General features: G+C 41.9%; 1 protein-coding gene across 7 annotated transcripts in view; it reads right to left on the bottom strand.

Moving 5' to 3' along the window:
- The window catches only part of GRB10 (growth factor receptor bound protein 10), a 148527-nt gene that overhangs the window by 24501 nt on the left and 100442 nt on the right, over positions 1-23584 (bottom strand). The window lies entirely within an intron of this gene.

Below are 23584 nucleotides of genomic sequence, written 5' to 3'. Positions count from 1 at the left end.
CAAGCAAACGTGAAACAATGTCGAGAGAATACTTTGGCAACAGTGGGCGAGAGAAATCACATCCAGTCAAACACACACAATTTTCATTGCGATCCCATTGGAGGCCGCTGAACATTCACAGAGGAGCAGGCCAAGACCCCAAAGCTTAAAAATGGCTCTCTTGTTTCCCACTAACTTTTGATTGTTTCATGTGTGGAAGTCCCACTTACAGTTTGCCGGCAAATCAATTACCTAGCACAGTCCACACATTTCTCTCCCTGCCCTGACTTCTCTTTTGATCCTAGCTTGAAAGTAGTTTGAAACCAAATGTGCCTACCCTGCACATCCTAAATATCAATGGGGATGAGAGAACAAGTCAAGAACCTTCTCCCCCACCTCCTGAATTATACAGATGCTTTCCTCTTTGCATTGTTCTGCTCAAACGAGAGACACTTCCCGCAAAATTATTTCTCCGGGCAAATGTGCAGGTCCCAGATTTAAATCAGCTCCGTGTTTAAAACGCTCCGCATCCTAGCTAGAGAAGGAGAGTCTAACAAAAACCTAGAGGGTAATTCGATACGGAAAATCTTACCTCAACGGCACGTAAAAGGCAGCAGTCGGAAGAACAAGATGGCATTTTAAATGGGGATTGCCTCTTGAGAGTTAGTTCTCTGCCTCCGCCGACCCTCTGCAGCCTGCGGCTGGGCGCCTGGGGTGCCGGGCGGCCGTACCCTACCTGTCACGTAGCCCCTGCTATGGGGACTGTTTCTGGGGAGGGAAACAACTCTGCCAGAGCTCCACTCAAAGGGTTACACGCAATCTTTGCGGTAGTGAATCAAACCACACTGTGCAGACCAATCCTAGCCCTCCCTCCGACTGATGTAATCATTTCCCACACACTATCAGACTTCCAAATTATTCCCGCCTCCCCCACCCCCCCCACCCAAGAAAAAAAAAAGGAATTACAAAGGAAATGTGGGGTTTTTTATGACGACCTCGGGGCGCTTGAGGCCCCTGGGGCGGCGGCGGGGCGGGGTGCGGGGAGCCCGGCACGCGTGTGCTGCTGCCCCGGCGCCGGTGCCGGTCCCGCCCGCAGCCCGGCCTGCCCGCGCTGATGTCATCGCCTGCAACTTGGGCACTTGAACTTCTCCGCCGCCGCTCCCCGCTCCCCGCCCGGCCCGACCCGCGCCCGCTCCGGCTCCGCTCCGCGCCCCGGCGCTGCCACCGCGCCGGCGGCGAGCGAGCACGGCCGGCGCCGCCCCCACCCCCCGCTGCCCGCTGCCCCGGCTACGCACAAATTCGAGCCCAGTGAGGGAGGAGTTAAAGCCTCATCCAGCCTAAGTGACTCAAACCCGCGCGTTCAGGAAACGGCTTCATCTGACAGCAGGGATGAGCCAGCTCTTTCAGAAGTGGGCTCTGGAAACGAGAGGAGGGGGAATCCCGGTTGCTCTGGGGAAGGCATGCGTGCTGTGCAATGTTACGGCTGCACTCCTGCCAACGCTTAGCCAAGCCAGAGGCATCCTCATACACGCAGGAATTTGTTGGGCGTGGGGGTGTCCCCGTTTTCTGTCCTGCGGGCGAGTCTCTGTTGTGTCGCTAGCGCCGTGTCGCAGCAGAGCCCCGCATCACGCCCGCAGCGGTCCCGGCCCGCTCCGCCACTCGGCAGCGCGCCCGTGGGACGGGGCCACACGAGTGGATCGATGTCCGAGACTCCCCGCAGGCATCGCACGGCACCGCAGTGTGCGAGTGGGGAGCGCAGCCCTCATGCTCCCTTCCCAGGATGGGCAAGCACACCGAAAAGCCAGTATGCAGCAAGAGAGAAAGTAGCTATTTTGTTTGTTTTAGTGGGGAATGGCAGGGACTAACACCCGCTTGATATTTATTTTTTCTTCTACTTTTTACAGTATAGCCACAGATTGGACCAAAAAGTTGGTGGTGAAAGAATTCTTTTCTACTTTCAGCTTATTCTGCACGTAACTGCACTTTCTGTATTGAAACGAAACTATTTGGATGGATTTCCTGCCTCGGGAACCAACCTGGTGACATCATTCATTCATTAGTCACCAGAAGCACAGCCCTCTGCTCTCTGCCTCAGCTTTCACAGGGGAGCCCGAACCAGGAATACGCCACAACAATCGCCACTTTCGCAACACCTGGAGCACAAACCCCGCCTCTTTTCCTTTCCTGCTGGGAACAAGGCAGTGGTACAGACAGCACCTGATCACTGTCTGTGCCAAGTCCCAGAAGAGAGGCAAAGCTGTTTTGCTGAGGGTGCCTCTCCAGCCCGTGCAGGTGGAAGAGAGCTGTAAGACAACCACCACACTTTTCTCTGCTCCCAAGCATGGAAAGCCTTAATGCCCTGTGGCCACTGGAAGAAAGCTGCAGCTGTCTTTTATGCTCATTCATGCTGTGCTCTCTCAGTGTGAAGTAAAGGGGTCAGGGGTACGCGTCCCACCCTTCCCCCTCCTTGCCCAGAATCTGAAGTGATGTTGATGCCGATGCCAGCCCCCCTGAAGTACCCAGCATTTCAAACTACTACTACCGTAATGCCATGTTCCCTCCTCCGGAGAGCCAGGCTCTGGAGGCAGCACCCACTATCCCCACACCACAGACACTATGGGAGTTGGGTTACAAACATGGACATGTTCATTCATGGGACCAGTCAGCCCTTGGGCTGTTAACAGGGCCCTTAAGGCACTCCAGGGTCTGAAGTGCAATGGGTGGGCAGCGTGAACTCGGCGATGAGCAAGCCAACTTCACTGACTATTAATAGTGCTGTGTTTGCCATCAAGGACAGTGCAAGGCCATGTATCACCACTGACATCACAGATATAAAACACTGCATCAGGAGGGGATGTAATGGCCTGCACTGAACCCTGCCCCAGGGGACAGGAGAGAGGCAGAAGTGAGATGAAACCCTGTGCCTCTGCAGAGGCAAGAATGCAACAGTCCCTAAGAGGCTTACATGGAAGGTAAGGGGATTTTATGCCTCCACACAACTCTGCAGAGTTATGAAGTATAACCACAAATACGAAACCAGCTTGATGACAAAGCTTCACTTTTAACTTTCTGACAGTTTATGTGACAGAAGACACAGATACCAGTATTTCTGTTTCACAGAGGGAACTGAATTTAAAGTCAATTGGTCATATCCAACTCTCTCACTTTTCCTTTTTCTCTCTTTCTTTCTTCCTAAGGAAGCACCTCCCACTTTAAGGGCTCCCTATTCAAACTGCATCCAGCAGAAACAATGTTTCATTTCCAAAACTGTTTAGGGCTTATTACCTACAAGGGAAAACTAAGCAAGATTCACTCCAATAAAATACTCCAATAATGAAAACACTTAGCCTGATGAGAGGTTAAAAAAGTTAGTCTGACACTTTTGCACTGCATCCCTCTGAGAAATGCAGTGAAATGCAACAGCAGACTGCCTGCAACAGTGATTTACAAAAGGCCCTAATTACGTCAGCAGCACAAGGCACCTTCTATTCAAAATTAAGGTTAAGAATGCTAAGCCAACCAGAGCACTATATTGGCTGAACATTCAGTGCTTTACAGCGCAAAGGAGCAGATAACAGACTGCACCATTGTTCTGGGAAGAAGTCTTCCCCCAAGCTTTTCTCTTCTTTTTTTCTAAAGACAAAAAAGACTTTAAAAATTAAAAATTTAAAAGAACATTAATATTCATCACTTCAGAGGTTTCATATAATGGGTCGCATATCTTGAGTATCTTCATGGCTCTTTCATCTTCCAGCCTCAGTTCCTCAACCTCACTCAATATTTTGTGTGTATCAAGTAATGCAAATATTTTAGGAATGTGAAGGGAAAAAGAAAACAACAACAAAAACCAGAAAAACCAAACAGTCATGTGATGGTCACATCAATTCTTCTCCACTTCTTATGCTATTTCTTTCCTTTTTCTGCAAAACAAAACTTATGACTATACACAATGATCACAGAAATTCACTCTTTTACATAATGTTATGCTAAAAATCTTCAGTGGGAAACAGATTTAAATTTGAATTCTACAATCTGAAATTAAACAGCGTAATTTTTATCAGTGCAGACCAACCCATGTTATCCTGGGTTATGACTCCAAACATAAGAAGGAAGCACCAGTTATCAGAAGGCCCTCTGACTGAAATCTAATAGATCAAAGGTTTCAGTACACTAGTTCTTTTAGAGTTTTGCTTTATAAGAGATGTAGATCAGAGACTTCACAGAAAGCTATTAAAGTGCACTGAAAAGTCATTACTAAGAGCTGCACAAACAGAAAATCAGTTCAGCAAGTTTTGACTTCCATCCCCCAATTTCACTCATCAAGACTGTTCAGACATGATAATCATACAATCAGTGAAGTGCATAGAAGGAAAATGGAACTGACATCTATGCATGTACCTTGTGCAACCAGAAGCGCTATTTACTGCAGAAGGCACCTATGTACTAGGCAGATACTTGCTGTTTTCACTGGAACCCTGTTTTGGTGAGATCTTTTTTTCTAAAAGCTTTTTAATAATCAAAGCTTATCAGCTCACAAGAGCAGAGTCAGAATCATTGGAGGAATGAGGAAGCTTTCAATTAGGAGCGGTCAACACAAAGCTGCTGAAGACTCAAGCTCAGCCTGCAGGCTACCCTTGAACTCCTATTTGCCTGGTTGAAAAGGCAACACATAAAGGAAGGTTTTGCTTCCTGAAGTTACAAACCTTTGAAAAAGAAAGGCCTGTAAGCACGCTCTGTGCACACCTGACAGGAAAAGAACTCAGTCAACCACATCTACATGCTGGAGCACCAGCCAGTCCCCCTTTATTAAGACAGCTTTGTAAGACATGGAAAATTCAACTGCTGCAATCAAATAAATATATAGGTCAACCCTATGGCTCTTTTTGCCTTCTCTGTTGCACTGCTCATGCAGGAAAATAGCCCTTCAGACAAACAGCAGTGGTAACAGCAATACAATGTGGATAAGATCACTTATACACAAGGCATCAGATAGTACTTCCTTATAAAGAAAAAATCCTGTGAGGTATTTGATCATTGCATTTTTCCCCCTACATATACACATTAAACCCTTGGAAATGCTGAGGTTAAAGTTTTCATAGCAACATTAACTCTCTCCTCTGGCATACACTATATTTAGGTACACATTTAAAAGCCTATGAACAACAAATGAGAACAACTGCTGTATGATCAAGAACTTAGTCTATGACTTTCATATTCAGAACAGTAACCTCAAAACAAAATCCCACAAACCCCTGCTTTAGTTGGCCATGTTTCAAAATGTTCATTCTGTCCGCCTTCACTGGGCTATTGAATTTTAAACCCATTTCCAAGGGTCAGAGGAATAACCTGACCTGAAGGGGAATCATAATGCCATCTTATGTTCAGTGCTCATCAAAACCAATACTGAAGTCATAAACCCCAGGAAGGTTCTACCAGCAAGAGAGGTTTTGGGAATCACAGGGATGGGCAGGGCAGGATTAGCGCCGGGTTCAAGTCAGCATTGGTATTCAGAAGGTTAGCTCTCCTGAACCCATGAACACCCAGTGACACATGCACCCAGTAATTCCGAAGAGTTACATTCCTTGTGAAACTAAGGGAGAGAGATGGAGCAACTTACTGTCTGAAGCACGTGACAAAGGCTCCTGATTCTGGACTTAAGATGGATGCTGTAAGCTACACTGGCTAAATTCAGGCCACCGTGGTGATTAATCAAGCAAACATCTCTCTGCACTATTAACATCATGGTTTAACCCCAGCCAGCAGCTCAGCCCCACACAGCTGCTGACTTACTGCCCCCAGTGTGAGGGGGGAGAGAATTGGAGGGAATAATGTCAGAAAACTGATGGGTTGAGACAAAGACAGTTTGATCAGGAAAGCAAAAGCCATGCACATGAGCAAAGCAAAACATGAAATTCATTCGTCACTTTGCATGGGCAGGCAGGTGTTCAGCCATCACCAGGAAAGCCCATCATGAGTAATGGTGATTTGGGAAGATAAAAACCATCACTTCAAATGTTCCCCCCTTGCCTCCATCCTTCTTCTTCCCCCAGCTTCATAGGCCAAGTATGATACCAAGTGGTGCAGGATTTCCCCTGGGTTAGTTGGAGTCAGCTGCACTGACTGTCCCCTTGAGCTTCTTGTGTTCCACTCCCCTCCTTGCCAGAGGGATGCGGTGAGGACCAGAAAAGACCTTGGCTCTGTAAGCCCTGCTGAGCAGTGACTAAAACATCTCTGGAATTATCAACACTGCTTTCATCATAAATCTGAAACATGGCCCCATACCAGCTAGTATGAAGAAAACTGACTCTACCCCAGTCAAAACTAGCACAATTACACACTGCAATTGCTGACATTTGAGCTTAAAGAAATAAGCAAAGTGTGTTATGTTGCATGTATACAAAGCACGTTTAAAGGAACATATACAATGAGCACATTTGAGGTACTACTAAAGTTTAAAATAGAAATATTGTAATAACAAGCCAAAGCTTTTCCTCCTCTAATTCAAAACTGTGAAATATATTTCACAAATAATGTGAAAATTATTATTTTTTTCTGAGGGCACTGAATTATCTGCTTCTATCTTCTCAAAACTTAAAGTATTTCTTAAATCTAAAAGTATTGCTCTCTTTATAGGTTTAGCATTGTATAGAAACTGCATTGAAGCATCTTCAAAAATCTCAGCTATTTATATACAACTGTGCAGAGCACATTTTCAAGTCACAACCACTGCCTGCATGAACAAAAGATTTATTTCTATGTGTGTGCACATACTTAGAGGCTGAAGGTTTGGAAACTGTAAGCTGCTACCCTGTAATTTCCATATTTTAAAAATAAATAGCGGAATGCAGTTTTAAATGATACATACCTACATACAGACAACACATCAATTTTGTGACAGTATTCCCAAAAGCTGTTTCAACTCTTTCCCACTTTGGTTTAATGTTCAGATGTTCAGATAGATCATTTGACCTGTTTGACATTTTCACATCTTCCCACTCAATTCCTCATTTGCCTCTCATTTTTAGGTAAAAGAAAGGAGAAAGACTTTTTCAATCCATCTAAGAGTAACAATAGGCCTTTTATGAATTTTGCTGAAGCTTCAGGGTATTTGCAGAATGCTGGAAGAGAGAAGGCTTGGGAAGCAGTTTGTATAGGCTTCGACAGTCCACACCAGCAGGAAGGGAGTGCAGCAACAGCTCACTCAGATCTGGAGCTGGGGGTCCAGACTGTTCCAGCATTTTCTGTTAGTTTTGACTTTAAGTCTGTAAATGTGCTCCCTTCTCTCCACACAGCTCCTCCTAACAGCAATTGCTTTTTATGCAAAAATTCTTTCTGGCTTCAAGATCCTTTACATACATTAAAAAAGACAGTTACAGACACTGTTACACTCCTTTGATTATGTAATGAAAGGCATTAAATTATTTTGCTGGCATTAACCTTTATCTTTCAGATACTTTATTGTGCAATTTATCCCTAGATAGCTTGCAATTCTCCTCAGCTGTGCTTACAGAATGCATTATTTATTGTCTGAATTTGCTCCAAGAGCAAGGTTTAGTACAAAACTTCTTGCAAACAGAATTTAAATCACTAACAACCCTAGAAAGGGCAATATAAAGAAAAACCATAATAATTTCTTGATTAAATCCTTAAGTAACCAAGCTAGTTACTGAGTATTTTAAATTGCTTTGCCATTATAAATTACTCTGTAGAAAAGGAATTGTTACCACATCTTCCTTGCTGCACAGGCTTCCAACCACAAGAACCACATTAATTTGAAGCTTGGCAGAGGGTTCAACAAGGCTCCAGGGAACAGATTCCCATTGGATTTAGGAAAATGGTACAGGTCCCCAAGACCTGGATGGCTCCTTCTTTCCCAGCAGAACACTGTGACAACAGCAGCTGAGGCTCTTGTCATCTAGGGCCCAGGCCACCCTATGAGCCAAAAACCCATTCCAGCACAGGGCCTGGCAATGTGCAGTTCGCTTCTCACTTTGATTTACGATTATCCAAGCAGAACTTCTCTGTGGGTAGGCCACAAACCCCCCCTTCCCTTGCATGTTTTTCTCAGGAGAGAGGAGCAGAGAGGTTGCAGAGCAGACAACAGGAACACCTTTAAGTTCTGCACACACACCTAGACCTGGCTCCAGCGTGCTATTCTACATCTACATCTACATCTACATCTACATGTCCAGCCAAATATTAGTAGGAAAGGGACCAGAGACTGCTTTCAAAGATGTCTTTGGAGACTGAGGATTGGTATTTGAAAATGTATGCATTTTTAATGCATGGGAAAACCTTTGGGGTGGTGACTGTCTCTTATGTGATAAAATGGGACCTTGGCATTTTGATTGTGGTTGATGTAGTAACAGAAATAGAACAAAACGAGCAGCCCAACAATTGGGGACAATGCCAAATAAACTGTATTTGGAATGTCCAGACACAACAAAACAAACACATTATTTTACGAACCAATAGTTATGAAATTTGTCTTGAACAAATGCAATCCAATTTACCTAGCCTGGCAGCAGAGGAATCTAAGCAAGCATTAAGACGTAGGGCTGAACAGAAATTAAACTTAGAATGCAATACAGGGTAAGACAAAGATAGACCCTCTTCCCACTTCTGTGTCTTCCTCCATCCTCCCAAAAAAGTAATCACAAGGAGAGAAAAAGCCAAGGATTTAAGGACTTGTGAATCTGTTCCCCAGTGCTTGCAAGAGCACAGTTCCTAAGGGTTCCTCTGCATCCCTGAGGGATAAAATGAATTAAAAAAATTAATGAAAACAAGTTCTTAGCTAAAGCCCCAGTTCCCAGACAGGCTAGCATTGACTTCAGCAGCATGAAAAGAGTTTTCAGAAACAGATACAGCAGTACACTAGATTAAAAAAAAAAAAAAAGAAAAAAGAAATCAATTATCTATCTTTACAAGAGTTCCTTTATTCCTCATACACACACATGAACACACACATCCTGATGAAGCAATGACATCCCAGAAGAGGAAGTTACACCAAAGATGCCAGGAGAGAGGGGGAAGCTAGAAAGCAAAACAAAAGAAACTTTTTAAGAAAAACCTCTATGAATTCAACATGCAAAGCTTGATAAGTGAAAAATCAAGCATGATATGTCACGTGGAGAAAAAATACAAGGACTACAACCAACCTAAGTATGAAAATATGAAGACGAGAACAACTTAGAACAGTGAAAAAGATAACGGAAGCTACTGGAAAAAAAAAAGCAAAACATGAAGAAAAGACTCCTCATGAAAACTGTCCGTAACCTGCAGGCACTCAAGGAGTGATGACCATTTGAAGAATAAACACCCTATGAAACGTACAGCATAATGGCTTCCATGCACTGAAAATCCCAAAAGCTCAAGCACACTTGGAAATACAAATTTCCTGCCCTCCGACAGCATCGGGCACAACGCACAATCGGTTTTTCCAAGCGGGCTGAGTTTGCACTGCTCTGGCAGCAGCAGCAGGGTGCTTTATAAGGAGAGGGTGACAGGCTTAACTCCAGCAGCATGGCAGAGCATCCCTAATGCCTGGCCGTGCCGTCAGCTGCCTCCGCGCCGTACAGTATTCAGCAATATTGCTTAACTTCCCGTCTCCCAAGCTACCGGCTCTGGAAGCCGGCGATTCCAAGCAGCGAGTATCAGCTAATTGTTGCTGCCTGCAATGTTCAGGATGTTTTATGGGTCAGTTTGTCACATGCACATAATAAATGCTGTTAACAGAGCTGCTCTCATTGGGCGGGGAGGGGATTTCTGCGCAACTGTGTAAGCATCGATTGTGTGGCCAGAATTAACCCCCTGCAGATCTTTACCCAGGAAAAGTTATGTCAATGGAAGAAGAGAGCTTATGTTATCCTCTCCCCAAGGCATGTGCAATTTTCATTTCAGTGATTTCTTTGATAGGAAGAAAACTGTTCCATGAAATTGCTCTGCTGTTTAATTTTTGGTAAATTTAAGTATCAGAGGAAAATAATGGCGTGATATAGCAAAAGTTTCTAGCGCTGATGCAGCTAGCCCCATGCAAATCTCACTCTCTTCCCACCTAATAAAAATTTTTCATTTTCAGTGGAAAAAAGCGAGAAAAATATTGGCGTAAATCCAAAAACAATAATACAAGAGATTTATTAGCACACAGTGTCTAATTACACCACCCCAAAATACTTCATGTAGAGATCCAAGGTACCAAGAAATTTTTCATATCTCTCACTACTCTGCTTCACTGCTGCACCCATCCTTCCATGCACACTACAGGAAGATCAACTCTCAAGTTTAAGTCCACAGCAAGCATCTCTAACTTATCTGTTTCCAAGTTCCCTCTCCAGGGCTTGCTAGAGACCACTCTGCACACCCCTTCCTCCGAATAGGGGCACCACAAACAAAAAAACAAACACAAAAAAACCCCACACAACCCAACCATTTGCTTAGCTTACAGGGACAAATTCCCTGCTGCCATGGTTACCACTCCAACTTCTCCTGTGGAACTAGAAATAAAAAAAAAAAATTAAAAGGAAAAAAAAAACTTCCCTGAGAACAGACGGCTATATGTTAGCTCTCCCTCCCCTCACTCATCATTGTTAGCCACTAAATCAGCTACATCTGGCATATTTAATTTGGACTAAATAAAATGTCACTAATTAAAAAGATGCCGAACAAGCAATCCATGACATTATAGAAACAGCTTGGTATTCAGCCTATTATGAACTGAAAGGAATCAACCAGTTTTTACCAAAAGCTGAGAAACAAAGGCAACTAAATGGTCCTCTATACAATCCTACTCACAACAATGTCCTCCAGCTCTCCCCTATCATCTACATTTACTGAGGTTTCCAGGCATTAATTCCTGGAGCAGCAGTGGCTCAAAAGTGAAGTAGTTAGCTCATTATAGATTGTATTATATGGATTGAAGTCTGCAGCATTTATGCCAACTTTTAAAAAGAAGGTTACTTTGCTAAAGCGACAATAAGTAAGACATTCAGCAGGCACACACACAAGTTGCTTTAAAGGACCTGTGGCAACAGAGTGGATGAACAGTAATAGCCTCTCCCCTCTTGTGTTCTCCCCAGTTCTCAGCAGCCTGATTTGAAGTATCACAAACTGCTCCATGCTTCCTCTCTTGCAGCTCCTCTCTTCAGCCTGCTCCTGAAGATTAAGATGTCAGCTCTCTGCATCTCCTGCTGCAGGTCACAGTGCAGAGATGTGTGTGCTGCTTTGTACCAACACTTACTCCAGGGCAGCTCCTCTTGCCCTGACATCAATACACCCTCCCCACCCAGTCCTTCCCATCATAATACACACGTCTGTCTCCTTTGCAGGTACATCATTATCAGTATTACACTGCTGCTTATCAAACAGATTTCAGTGCAAAGCTGCACTGAATCATATAAACCTCTTTTCACAGCCCTTAAATTTCTTCCATCATCTTTTTTGCCAACTGGTAATCTTTCATTCTATCCCTTGTGACTAGTTGAATAGGCATTTGAGTGACGTTATTTTTTCGTGCCTCTAAGGCTGAGGATTTCCCAAGAGAACAGATTATCTTCTAAGTGCTCTGGTCCAGGTTCTCATCATTTATAAATCAGACGACTGGCTACTCTATTTTTACTGATATATGACACAGAACACATATTTAGGTGTACTTCGATTGCCATTGTTCAATTTCAGTACTATTCATAATCAAATAAGATCTAAATATTCAACATAGAAATCCCTCCACTAAAGCAAATTTTAATAGAATTCTTACAAGATATTCAAGCAGCTTATGTTGGTAATGCTGGCACATGCCAGGCAAGCAAAAATATTACTCTTAGAAACTCAGTAGTTATAAATTAATTAACACGGAGCTTTACCCTCGTAACTCCAAACTTTATTATTAAAGACATGAGACAGAGATTATATGTGTCAAGATCGACACACCTTTAACCGTTTTTTGGGTTGAGGGTTTTTTTTTTTTCATTATAGAAGTTTAGGAACAATCACAGGCTCACATAGAGTTCAGGGATGGAAGGGATCTCTGGAGGTTATCTGATCCTCCCTGTAACTCAAGCAGGGTCACCTAGAGCCCTTTCTCCAGGACAGCATCCAGGTGCCTTGGAGTGTGTCCAAGGATGGAGATTCACAACCCCTCTGGGCGGTAACTGAGAGCAGTCAGTCACCCTCACAGTTAAAAGTGTTGCCTCACATTTGGAGGGAACATCCTGTGTTTCCATTTGTACCCGTTACCGCTGGTTCTAACCCTGGGGACCACTGGAAAGAGCCTGGGTCTGTCTTCTTTGCACCCTCCTTCAAGGTAATTATGCACATTCATAAGATGCTCCTGAGCATTCTCTCTTCTAGGTCAAACAGTCCCAGCTCTCTCTGCCTCTCCTCACAGCACAGATGCTCCGGTCCCCATATCATCTCTTCAGGCCTGTTGGATGTTCTCTCTGGGGGAGCCCAGAGCTGGACCCAGTACTCCACATGTGGCCTCATTAGTGCTGAATAAACCTCCCTTAACCCACTGGCGATGCTTTGCCTGAGGCAGCCCAGGATATCATCAGCCTTCTTGGCAGCAAGGGCATATTGCTGGTTCACATTCAACTTGGAGGCCACCAGGACCCCCAGGTCTTTTTCTGCCAAGCTGTTTTCCAGCTGGGTGACTCCCAGCATGTACTGGTGCCTGGGGTTGTTCCTTCAAAAGTGCAGGACTTTACACTTGCCCTTGTTAAACTTCATGAGCTTTCTTGCAGCCCATTTCTCTAGCCTCCAAGCTCTTATACAGATAGTGAAAAGTTACATAACCACGACATTAACTAAAAGCATAAAGAAGATCTTGTTTGATCATAGATCAGGAACCCTAAACGGGTCTTTTTGTGGGATTCTTCATCACTATTTTCCCAAGCCAAGCCAAAGTGGTTCGAAGTTCCCTTTAAATTAGTGTTATGGTTTGTTTGTCAAAGGCTGATGAACTTAACAGCGTAGGTATAAATATGACATACTGTGCTGAAATCAATGTCACGATAAAAAAAATGCTTCCTCATATAGAACTAGATAACATAATGCCAGAGATCTGATGCCAAGGGCTGCATGAAAGAAAATGCTACTTCTTCATTCAGCATCTGCTTCAGATTATTTTACATGGAAGTCACTGCTGCTCTGAAGCTGTCAAGGCACAGTCAGTTTCCAATTAAGCTATCTTATCTTTGAAGTTAATTGGAAGCAAAGCTTTCTCCTCCCTATAGGCATCCCCCTACAAGCAGGTAATCTGAGATAATTTCCAAACATATTCACTCTGTGCTGTCCACCCAATTAAATATCTTACACAAATGCAATCAAAGAGCCTTCTCTCTAATTGTAAAGTTTATGCAACAATTTTCAGGAGGATCCCATTAAACATTTAAAATAATTACCTGTATTAAAAGACAATTATATTCAAATAGCTCATATGCCTAGTTTCTTTGTTTAGTGCAAGCAAGAGGGTATGAAAAAAATCACAAGAGGAAAAGAGCAAACATTGGGTGAATCTTTCAAGAGAAGAGACACCCTCTAGAAACAAATTCTGCATGATATTAAGTGGGAAATCTTTTTAACAGTGGCCTACTGTAGCTGATCATAGAGAAATCAACCATTTCCAAGACTCCAAAAGGCAATGACAAGGGAGCTGACTCTGTATTTATATGTGTTATAGGTAACACATAAATGTCATTACCTACAAGCATGCTTCCTTCCGCCCCTCTCTCCCCTCTGTAAATTATTGTCAAGGGGTTAAAGAAATTCACCATGCAAAGATACCAGTAACTTTATCTCTGTCCTGGCACGAATGATAATTTTTTTCTCAAAGGATTTTGATGGCTCTGTATTTATATCATGGATCTTCTTTAGGATTATGCTGAGAAAAAATCTGGGTCATTGAAACCTTCTTGAACTGAACCACAGAGAAAATGAAAGATAATATAAAGGCACTGGTGTCAGGTTTATTAAAGGAAAATGCCTTATCCCAGGCTCATTTTTCCCCCCAGATTGACTGGAAGAAGGTAGATCATCCTTTGGACATCTTTCTTATTCTGAAGTTTCTATTTCCATGAGTGCATAATTATATTCCCTGTCAAAATAAAACATTTTTTAAAATGCTGTGCAATTGGCTCACAGATCCAGCGACATAAGTTTAAGAAAGCTAGCCTCAAAAGGGAAAAGTACAATTTAGATCAATGTATAAGGAAGGACAAGTAAACATCTCAGAATCTTAGGGTCCTGGGCAACATAAAAATTTAATAGTCTCTTCTAGGCAAAACTTGAATCAAATATATTTCAACACAAACAGTGTTTTCCCCTTCCCTTCCTTCCCCAAACAGCAGCTTGGGTTTGATACAAATCTGAATACTAAGATCCACTTCCCTTATCTCTATGCTTATTGCAGTCTTGTATTTATGTAAACGAGTAACATACACTTAAATATCATTCTATACACTTCAAATTTCAATATCTAATTCTTCCATTCAATTGCCATGTAGAATTTCATAGGTTAAATACATAGTTGTACATAAGAAAACTAATTTATTTTGAAGCGTCCTTGAAAAATATATTGTATTAATAAATGGCAATAATAATATTAACTATTAATTAATACTTCATTTGTAACTGTGTCAAACCAATCTGCTGACTTCAGCAAATCTCACTACTTACCACTTTCAATTCATTCATGTAGAGATAATTCTACATATAAGAAAAATTTTATTGCCTTTTCAAGCTTCACAAGGTTGGTGGCTTTGGGTGGTGGCAGAGTATAAGGCTTCTTACTGGAGGAACATCTATCTTGCCTTTTGTACAGCACAGAAAAGTGCCACAACACTTGCTTGTTCCACAACCCCCCATCTTCCTGCACAATATTACACACAGCAAAAGCAGAAATTTTTTGCTGCCTGCAGAGTATTAGCAAAAAACACTTGGTACTGAAACTATTTTTGGTTCAACTGTTGCTTATACACTCTTCAACATAACTGACACTAATCAGACCTAAAGTGTAACTCGTAATAAATAAGTGGTTTTGTGGATTTGTTTCCAGACTTCTGTAGGTTCTTCTTTCTGTGAACCCAAGTTTGCTTGGCTCACATCAACCAAGGCTTTGCCAACCTGTGCACCCTATAAACTGCACTTTTTAAAGCTTAACAAAATAGCTAGTGCATTAATTTTCTTCAGCTACACTATGAAAACTCAGTTTAAAGAAGAAGTGAAAAGGTACACTTCTTTGAGTGTGATATAACACACTTCCCTTCCACGGACAGTGCCCTGTTAAGCCAAACGTCTTGATCTTTTCTGCAGACACCATTATTTTCCGTATGTACAGGCTGGATTAGATAAATTACCAGGCAGCCTCATTCTGGGGTTCAATACGGAAAGCACCTTGAGATGACAAATTCAGCATTTTTAGTTAGCTAAAGCATCCAAAAGAGATCTTAATGACTTTGATTGTCCATAACGAGGATAATCAGTTGGGGAAATTAAACCTCCTTCCTTCTTCACAAACCAACTCAAGTTTCTTGCATTTGCTTTTCTACAGAAAATAAGAGCTAAAGGTAGCTTTCCCTAGTACAAAATCAGAAAGCAAATCAGAGGTAAGTTACTTTCTGAAATGGCAGTCCAGTTCCTCAGCCCTCTCCCTTAGAAACTCTTGCTATTGCTCTCCCCTCAATGGGCTTACTGGTTCTTGAAGAAGAGCTATTTCCCCAGCCCAGATTCCCATTTGTTATTAAATTTTATTTTTCTCAAAAATTGGCATCACTGTTGTGTATCAAGTACCAATGGCTAAAACTATCTGTCCATGAAAGTCTGTATTCCCTCCCTAAATCTTATCTATAATCCTCTATTGAAAAGGCTACCTCAACTGTCTGAACACAGCACACGGAAGTGAAACTACTGAACAAATGTGGAAGAGTACTGACTTGAATTTGCACAAGACTGTGATATGAAACTCATAATTTTCCACAGGCCCTTAACAAATGATAGAAAAAATCAGCCCTGGAGCTGCCAGCATCTCTCCAGATAAACAAACTCTGCTGTTTCTTCCAGGCGTAACTGAGGACATGGCCATTCAGGCACATGGTCAACAACAATTTCCCACTTAGAGTCCAGGCCCAATTTGGTCCCAATAAAACAGCTCAGTAACATAGGGTAAGGAAAGGATGTTCATGATCACAGATCACTACCTGGCTTACATTCCTCCTGAACTACACAGAAGAGGTAGCAGTCATTTCAGCTGTCACTAGCCACTTCAGTCAAAGCACATCCTGTCTTCACTAGTCATTCAGGTTCCCACTGTGGTCAACAAAAAGAGGAAGAGGCACTTGTGCAACCTATCATCTTTTATAGCTTTGCTACCCTAAGACAGTATGAAAACACTTAAAGCTACTTCCCTGTGTCACCACTAGCTGAAGACAAGCAACCCAAGTAAGATGTGAGGAGGAACAGAGCACACACCAAGTTCCCTTGGTCAGACCGTAAGGCTCATCAAGCAAAATATGGAATGCGACACAAACAGCACTTTCTGTTGTTTTTGAAAAGAAGCAAGCATATACCTGAAGAGGTCTGTGAATAGACTGTAAATACAGTAAAAGGCTGGGACTACCATCATTGCATCTGACAACATAAGGATGATTAAACCCAAATCTCTAACAGAACTTTTATGAGACTTATGCACTGAGTTTAAGCCAACTGCTGATATGACCACTCAGGATATGAAGCTGGACACAAAAACATCAGGATTTCTTCACCAAGAAATTCCAATACTATTCTTTGAAGTTAAAGTTTTTTATCTCCACTTCTTCCAAGCTGAAATTCAAAAGAGGGCTCTCTGTAGGTGGGCAAAACAACTATGCAGGATATGTTCATTAGTCTACATGCTACTTTCCAACAGCAAAAAAAATGCCACTGCAAGCAAAAATTATGAGAACTGGCCATTCCTACTACTTGTCTGCTATAGGTAAAGACCTCCAAGTTTGTCTTACATTAATGCACATATTTTATAATTCAATATGCAATCAATAATCAAAATAGGTATTTATTTCCAGATACTGGTAATTCAGCTACAGCATATAAATCTAATTTGCAATCATGCTATGCAAAGTCAAATATGTCCTTCAAAAACACTTCATTATGGTTGTAGTGCAAAAGCAGAATTGTCCAGCATAAAGAAATACTCTTCAACAACCATTCAAAAGATCTGTTAAGTCACTATAGAAAAACTTGCCTTGCAAAAATTTTGCACCAACACAATTAGGTTTGAACAAAAAATCATGGAAGAAGTCCTCCTATATCAGGGTCAGAGTTCTGCATTGACTGCAAGTCAAAGCCAAGTAATCTGAGCAACTATCCAGTCAGACTTAAACACCTCCACTTCAAGTATTTCCAATGTATTTCTTGAACTCAGTGAGACCTTACTGGTTTGACATTTTATATAAATATATTTTATATAAATATCATTAATTTAAAATGAAGAAATAATTACTTTCTCCTTCCCTATATTACTCTATTTTAAAATAAAGAAATTAAGATAATTAACTAATTCCCCCACAATCTATCAGTCCTCATACCTAGATATTGCCATTAAGTTGCACCTAATATGTTCAGAAAAGACGTAACTGTAGTAGAGATGAACTCAATTATGCAGAAAGCAGAGACTGCTGCAAACTCAAAGAAAGCATCCACTATGAATCATGTCTGACACTGTACACATTTTTTTACAATCTTTTTCCTGGAATTTTACTAGAGTCTCCGCTTTCTTAATGGCTAGTATTTGAATGCAGGGCTATTAGCACTTCCAGGCCTCTAGCACAGGGATAAAACAAGCTCTTTGCAAGCACATCATCCTTGAGCATTTTGATAGATGAGTTAAACATCACAGCTTTTACAGCTGCACATTGGAGAAAGTCCGGGAAAGAAGCAAAGCAGAGAAACTGATGTGAGCATGTTTACAGTGCGGTAAAATTTATTTTACCATCTTCAGAGCTACTAGGCTATTTATTTATTTAAGAGATTAAAGTAACATATAGAAAGCTTCCTATGAGTTCATTCAGCTCTTTCATTTTAATGATTATACACCATCATAGCAGTCTTTCACCTCAGAGCCATTCAGACATCAATAGATGAACTGCTGGAGACACCCAAAGCCAGCATCTGCTGCACAGGCAATTTCTCTACTCACTGAAAGACACGTGCTCTGCCTCATTTCTTCCAGAATTTCTTGCTTTAACTGAAATCCTAAAAGGTTTCTCTGTGACCTCTGAAGATTGACCAAGTGCTATTCCATGGACACAGAAGGCAAGACACAATGAAACCTTACAGACACAGCAGCTAGCACAACCTTGGGCAGAGCACAAAGTTAATTTCTTGTTAGTCAGATTGCCTTGAAGTTCCTCTGTATTACTTGAAGTGTTGCAATTAAGTACTGCTCTAAGCTATGCTTAATTAGGCTGTAAGCAAATGCGCACTTGTAACTTGCATGCACTGTAACGCAGAACTGAATGTTCACTGGGAGCAAAGAGAAATTATACTGAAGGTACACTTGCACAAATATAGCTGGCAGCCTCCTGATTTTCCACTTCTTATTAATATCCTAGAAAATACTAAAAGATGTGTTATATTGTACAAATGGTTAGAAATTGATAATCTTTAACCCTGGGACTGAATGTAGTGCCCTCATGACCCCCAGTTGACAAGCACTTCCCTTGAACTGACAGCCTCTCTCTGCAGAAGATGAAAGACTCAAGATTTAGATTACCTTTTCCACCTGTGCAGCCAAAAAAAACCCCAAGAACAACCCGATGCCAAAAAAACAACCAAAATCCCCAACAGACTAGCATGCAAATCATGGCAGGTAAGTACGCTCAAAGAAAATCGAAAAGCATAAACCAAAACCTTCACCAGAAACATTGACTTGGGTCCACATTTAGGAGTAAAACCCAGTCTCAGCACTGCTCATGAAGACAACAAAAGAGGTTCTCAAATATATTTAGGACCTTTTAAATGCTAGAAATGGAATGACATTAGCTTCAAGCGGAACAAGAGCATTTTTCAGCAAAACATTATTTGAGTCTGCCTTTCAGAGCATGCTCATTTGACAAGGCTGCAACAAGAGGCAAGGCTCAGCCTCACTTGGATGAGCTTTACAAAGCTTTAACAAGCTAGTTTGCTAAAGAAAAAGGTTCAAAGGTCAGCCATGGGAAAAAAAATACATAGAACAAACCAGCATATAACACAGAAAAACACATGGAGAATACAAAATAAAAAGTTTTATCTGTATGACTAGATGTTGTTATTCCCGTAACATCAGCTTTCTTTTCTTTGCCTTATGAAGAGGAGGGTGATCTTTATATATTTAATGCCTATTTCTTTTCAAGCTGTCCCATAAACCCATTATAAGGTGACAGTATTCCAAGCAATCTTTTCATTTTCTCCTATACACAAGGTTATATATGTGTGTGTGTGTGTGTGTGTATATATATATATATATGTATACTTCAAACGTTTAAACATAACACTGCTCTGGAGTTTGTGACAACTTAGTAAAAAGCATTCACAAACTGAAGCACAACAGGTATTTTTCAATGCTAAAATTCTGTACCTGATACCTGATGCTTATCAAAGATCCCATCTATAGCTTGTTCAGCAGAACTGAGTACTTGGAGAATGAAAATTGCTGAAAACATCTGTAAAGCTATTTATAAACTCCAGAAACACTCTGGTCATCTTGTTTTTGGTGGATTTTAGTAAGCAACAGGGAAAATAAGTGCAACCAGCAACAATGTGGCAAGTAAGTTTCTTCAGAGTAATTAGGTGCTCTTAAATTTTGCAGGCAAGGACATGTTCACAAATGACTCACAGAAGCCTGAGGGCGACTTGTCTGTAAAATTAAATCCAGGTGTTTTACTACACAGACACTGTTATTTGGCTTAGAATACTCTCATTAATGTTTTGCACCTCCTTTTTTTTCCAGCATTTTTTAAAGCAGTTTTTGTTCCTTATGTACAGCTTTTTCCTATTCTGGCAAGGATGGTAAGGAAAGAAAATTTTTAAAGGTGAAGGTAAAAAAACAAGAGAAGGAACACAAGCAAGGTCAGCACATGGTGAGGCAGCCAACCTTTCCTGGTGACTGTCAGGCACAGGCATCAGTTCCAGCACTCAGGAGCTGCTTCCTCTGCAGCAGATACAGAGATAACATTCCTATGAAATGTCTGGATGGACAATGCACACTGCAAACTTTGTGCGTGTGTAGAGTGAAGCAGTGTCCTCATAGCCCATCTCCAAATAACCCTCCAAAAAAGAGTGGTTCCTCACTCTGGCCAGACAAGAAATCTAGGCACATGAAAGGGGTAGCTAAAAAGACCTGGGTGCTATAAAGTGGCACCTGTTTGGCAAGACACAGAAGCAGCTTTTAAAGGTCTCTCCCACTTTCATCCCCTTTTCCCATAAAAAATTACAGAACAGTGTTTTCTTTGATGTTAATGAAATCTCACTGCAAGTAAGTCTGCTGTGACAAAGCGACTTTATTCACATTCCCCAGAAACATGCTCTTGGGAGGGATCTTGCATCCAAACTTCCAGCTGATCGTCAGTCCATTTTGTTTCGGAGCGCTATTCATTTCTCCCTCAGCAACACCAGAAAAACCCAAACAGTCCAGGCATGAAGCACAACTATAGTATTTCCAATTCTGATGCCTCCTGAAATGCAGCAGGAGAAACCAGCTCCAGTAACCCTGGCAGCAGCAGAGTCTACCACTGGAGAGAACAAGCAATCCTAATGCCAATGGAGAAGCATGGGATGTATCTTCTATGAACCAGTGATGGCTTGTCGTTTAGCAAGTCCAGATTAAACTCACATTTATGTAAATTTTGTAAATGATGTTCAGATTACAGCCAGGCTGAAGCAAAGATTGAAGGTATTTACATTAATTAAACAAAATCACTTTTTAGTACAGTAATTCTGCACTCTCATTAGGAGGAAGAATAATATAATAAGAATTTGACAGCAATAGGAGGCTATAAATCAAAAGCATAGACAATTTAAACTCATCCCACAATGATTTAATTAACTTGCTATTAAATTCCAACTGACATTTCCCCCTGTTTAGGAAATGGAACAAAACCATATCTGCAAGTTCTGGCACAATGCAAGAACATCCTATTACCAAAACAATGAACTAACTCCAAGTTCCTTCTTCCCCACGCATCCACACACAAACACCACCTGAGTGAAGATGGACATTTTAAACAGATTCCCACTTTAACTGTGGGCACAGGTCACTGTCCAGGAAATTAAAAGAAGTCCAAAGAAGCCTTTTACCTGCTCTGGATGAACAGCATCTCTCCTCACACTTAAGAAACAACTGTGCTGATGGGTTGGAAAGGAACAAACTAAACACTGGCTTTGCCTGCCATCCCTAGAAGTAGATGCCAGCAAGCAAGCAAAAACTTGGGTGTCTTCCCAGTCCTGCACTCCATACGTCCACAGCATCCAGGGATCACCAGCAGCTCAGCTGCAGGTGCCAGCACAGCTCTGCAAGAGCTGCCACAGCTCACCTCGGGAAGGACCTCATGGTCAGCTCACCTACCAGCTGCTGGCAACAAACTGGTGCCACAAGGTCACAGAGGATACACACAGCAGAGGCTCTAAATGATGAGCTGGTGCTTTCTTTCACCTGCCCCTTGGGTAGCAGAGGTCCAAAAAGGCTTCTATCCAAAATGTCTGAAGTTCACTGAACTCACACCTCAAGTCCAGACAACACAGATGTCACACAGACTCAAAATGGCTGCTCCTACCTTGCTGAATGACTCCTTAAAGGCTATCAGCACAAAGTTATGACATCTCTGATTCATCTCAACCATTCATTTATGGTATAATTACGGTCACTCAGTTTAGTTCTGGGGTTTTTTAAATTCCCTGCTTCACTTATGCTTACACCAAAACCCATTCCTGCCTACCTCACTAGGCACAGAGAAAGTTAGAACTCCTTCCATATTATGCTTTTCCATTTTTCACTGCCTTCTCAGCCTGATTGCTCCTCAGTTCTGTCAATTCCTGATCAAAACATAGAACAGCAAAGTTATACTCTTACTCTACTATTAATAAAATACAGCAAGAGGAACTTGCAACAAAATGTGCAAGTGCACACGTAACTAAGATGCACACAGAAAAATGCAGTATGGCCACACTAATGCAGCTACTGGTGCAAATACTACAGGCTGCTCAGTATTATTACTGTGCAACAGCTGTTTAAAACAACTGCAAGTATTACTGTGTGCCTGGAGACCCAGTGAGGTACCAGCACACATGGAGCAAAGCAGGCTTGGGCCAGGTTGGCTCCGTCCACCGGATGGACAAAGCGTTCCCTGCTGGTCCTGAGCACACAGCCCTCCTCCCAGCACACCCCCACAGCCGGAGCATCATTTCCAGGTAGGGAGCCAAAACGCTCCTGGGAGCTGGGCCAGGTTTGTGTCATTGGAAACAAACAAAAAAAATCCAAACAAATAACATAGTCTTGGGTTTGAGCATGAGATGCCTTTCATATTTCCAGTAATTCATGTTGGGACTGTAACACTACTGTTCTGGCACTTCCCAAAAAGCAGGAACAAAAAGACTTATTTCTTTCCACCACAAAGCTTCTTGCTGTTAAGAGGCATGAGGAAGGAGAAATAGAAGCTTTGCCTCTGTGCTGATCCCAGTCCTCAGCAGCCCATGTGTAGGGCTCCAGCTGGAGAGCCTGCAGACCCACCAAACAGCACCAAGGCCTGCTGGCCTTTACCTTAGTCCAGAAAACTTGTAAGACCTCAGGTATTCATCATTCTCTTCTTCAGTAATAAGTAAATGCGACTTTCAGCATGATGTGAACTCACCCCCAGCCTGACATCAGGACAACATGTTTCCATGAGAGAGGAGATAAGATGACAAGTAATGCAACATCTTTCCTACCGTGTCCATCAAATTTAACTCATTTAGTTTGGGAAAGTGTTATTTCTCCACATAACAGAGAGGCCTGCTTTCATGCAGTTAGATCACAGCCCTGCAGCAGACGCCTGCTCTTTCCCTATTTTTTCCAAACACAATTGCAACTGCCTTTAAAGAAAGCATCTGAGTTAAACATGCTGCAACGCAATTTATGTTTGGTTTATTTACTTAGCGTAAGAGACTTGCTGCAAAGAAAGATTTGAGAGAAACAGCACGATGTGTCATGGCAGATACTCCTGAAAACCCATGTTTTAAAGTTGGGCCAAAGGGAATGCCTAGACTTAGACCTAAGGAAATGACCAGATTATATCCAGCTATAGATTTGGCCTGTTTAAAGGAAGTAATGCCCTGTTGACTCACTTAGATGTCAGTATTTATTTTCAAAATGTCTTGTTGCAAAAGATTGTTCCACTGAAGGATCAAGTACAAAATTTGCTGTGACACACACAAAATCCAACTTAGTACATAATGCCTGCATTATACTGAAGTTCATATTTTCATACAGCTTTTCTTTAGAAAATCAACATCCACATCTTCAAAAGAGCCAATATAAAAGTTTTATGGAAAGAAAAATAAAAAAATGTGCATCATAGCATGTAATTAGAACAATAAAAACTAAGAA

Source organism: Onychostruthus taczanowskii, unplaced genomic scaffold (genome assembly GCF_017590055.1).
Source record: "Onychostruthus taczanowskii isolate IOZ18803 unplaced genomic scaffold, ASM1759005v1 scaffold37, whole genome shotgun sequence".
In the NCBI taxonomy this organism is placed as follows: domain Eukaryota; kingdom Metazoa; phylum Chordata; class Aves; order Passeriformes; family Passeridae; genus Onychostruthus; species Onychostruthus taczanowskii.
Note: the sequence above shows the minus strand (reverse complement) of the source record. Positions and strands in the feature narration are given on the sequence as shown.